General features: G+C 32.3%; 1 pseudogene; it reads right to left on the reverse strand.

Moving 5' to 3' along the window:
* Window positions 1-717: 717 nt before the first annotated feature.
* LOC112763431 (uncharacterized) lies at window positions 718-1,747 on the reverse strand (annotated as a pseudogene).
* Window positions 1,748-2,560: the final 813 nt, after the last annotated feature.

A 2,560-nucleotide genomic window follows, 5' to 3' on the forward strand; every position in this document is an offset into this window, starting at 1 on the left:
TTATATATATGTAATATAGTTATAATTTTTAATGAATCTAAAACGTAAAACGATACTTTAAAATAGATAGAGTATGATATTTTATTAATCTATTTTTCTGATTAAAATATGAATTCAATATTAGAAATTGTGTTAATTAAGCTTTCCTTCATTGATAGATGGCTCTTATCTTTTATTAATCTGGAATTTGAGTTTGATATTTTTGTATGTCTATCAGGTGATTATATATTCATTTTGGATTTTAGATGTTACAACGTAATCAGTTTCACTTCATAGTTCACAGAAATGAAATAAGAACTTACCTTTAGAAAGAGGTCTCACTTTTCCCCCATGGAAAACAGAACGAAAAGCTCTTAGCAATGCCATTGCAAAAGGCTTCCCTAAACAATTTGAATATCAGCACTTAGATTCATAATTAGGCTCAAAATATTACCAACTAACCAACAAAATTCTGCAATGTGACATTAAACATGTAACTCAAATTAAGTAGCAAATTACTTTTGTATTCAAAATATCCAACCATGATTTTGTTAGCTTCTAGAAGCCTAGAAACCTCTCTACCAGATTCATAAGTACAAAAGAATCTATCCTCAATTTCTTTCATGCTAGTAACAAAATCTTTAGCTCTATGTGTGATGAACTGAGAATGATCTTCTCTTTCAGTGTGCACATTTTCCACATTTCTTGGTAACTCCATCTTCAAACCTTCAACTAATCTTAAAACAAATGATAATTGGTCCAACCTCTACACTGAAATCCAAGATCATCGACATGAGTCCCAGCAACAAGGATTCTCTTTGCTTTCCTATCCAATGGAAGAAAGGGTTTGCTAATATCTTTTCCATTTTTCAACAGAACCAAGGACTTTCGAACTGCTTCGCGTGCTAGATCTCTATGTTGCTAAACAATGAGGGTAAACAGAGTTAGAACAAATTTTCTAACTATTTCTCACTTGACTTTATTTAAATATAGACATAGTTAAGCAGTAATTTTTTACACAATTACCTGTAATGATGTTGATATTTGAATCATGAAATAAAATTCAACTTAGAAAGGGTCAAAGAGATTATTTTCTTACCTTGCATCCAACCGTATCTAGCAAGGATCTGTTACTAAAAGAAAATTCTCAAGACCAGCTGTGAACTTCACTCTCAAAATTCGCTCAACAGCATCATCAATTCTGCTTATTGGTACTTCCCCCGATTTAACATGAGAGGTCAAATCTTCAATCAATGGTTCAAATTGTACACCCACCATTACCTATATGTAATCTTAAATAAATGAACAATTTCAAAAAGTTCTATTAAAAAATTCCACTTGTTGAAGATCTATACCTTGTCAATTCCAGCATTGATAGCAGATTTAATGCAGTAGGGATAATTTGATCCATAAGGATGGCAAAGACGGTCAAGTCCCTCCCAGTCAGAAATCAAAAAGCCCTATGTAACAACAGCAGTATAATTAAAATAAAAGTGCTATAATCAAACAAAGAAACAAAATAAAAGGCAAAAAAAATTATATTGATATATGGAGACTCGTAAAACTATTTTTATATCAATCATACCCCTTTATACCCCAAAAGTAATAACATTCTTATCTTCAGTCATATTAGTAGCATCCCTATCTCCTGCCATATCATCATCACAAGATACATATATTAGTCCTCATAAATGATTTTATGACTCATGTATTCAACTATTCTCATATCATCAACATTATTCTTACCTCTGACGTGGCTGTTCTCCATTTCTTCATTATTTGGCTCACCATATATGAGATAAATTGATGTCTTCTTCGCAACAAATTATGTCCCATAAACAACAATCACAATCTCAACTCTGTCTCCGGGTTCCAAACTTGAAATTATGCTTTGCCACTCGTCATCTTCAAGAGAAGCTAGTGTGTCACACTTATATACTTGAATGGTAGATTTTGTGTAAGTTGTTATCAACACATTCTTGAGACATTTTAGTGAGATGGTGTCCGCAGAAGAAGAATATACAATGCACATTGTCATTGTCTTCAAGTCACATCTATTCCTGTGAGGAACATTGAAAATTATAGAAGCACCATCAGAATTGAAGGTCAACCAATCAGGATAATTGTCACCCGGCAATAAATAATGGTCATGCTCATTGGAGCTGAATTTCTGAAAAGAAAAATCCATAAAATCTTAATCAATAATTAATTAAACCATTAACAAAATGATGTTCTAATGTCTGAATTCTTGTTGCTAATTAAAAACAAAGGTGATAAACCCCATTTTTAGGGTTTATCTTGTGTTGATTTTAGGGGATTTTATCACCTTTTCTCACATTTATCCAATGAAATAGCATGGTTTCGTGATTCTCCTTTTATTTGTGCCTAAGTGTGAAAACATGCTTTTTAGACCTTTAATTAGCTAAACTTAATTCACCTTTGATTTCACTAGATGCCTTGATATGTTTGTTAGTGAATTCAGGTTGAGAAGGCTAGGAATGGATCAAAGGGATGAAGAAGAAAAGCATGCAAGTGGAGAACTCATGAAAAATCAAAGATTTGGGATGCAATCATCGACACG

Source organism: Arachis hypogaea, chromosome 17 (genome assembly GCF_003086295.3).
Source record: "Arachis hypogaea cultivar Tifrunner chromosome 17, arahy.Tifrunner.gnm2.J5K5, whole genome shotgun sequence".
Lineage (NCBI taxonomy): Eukaryota > Viridiplantae > Streptophyta > Magnoliopsida > Fabales > Fabaceae > Arachis > Arachis hypogaea.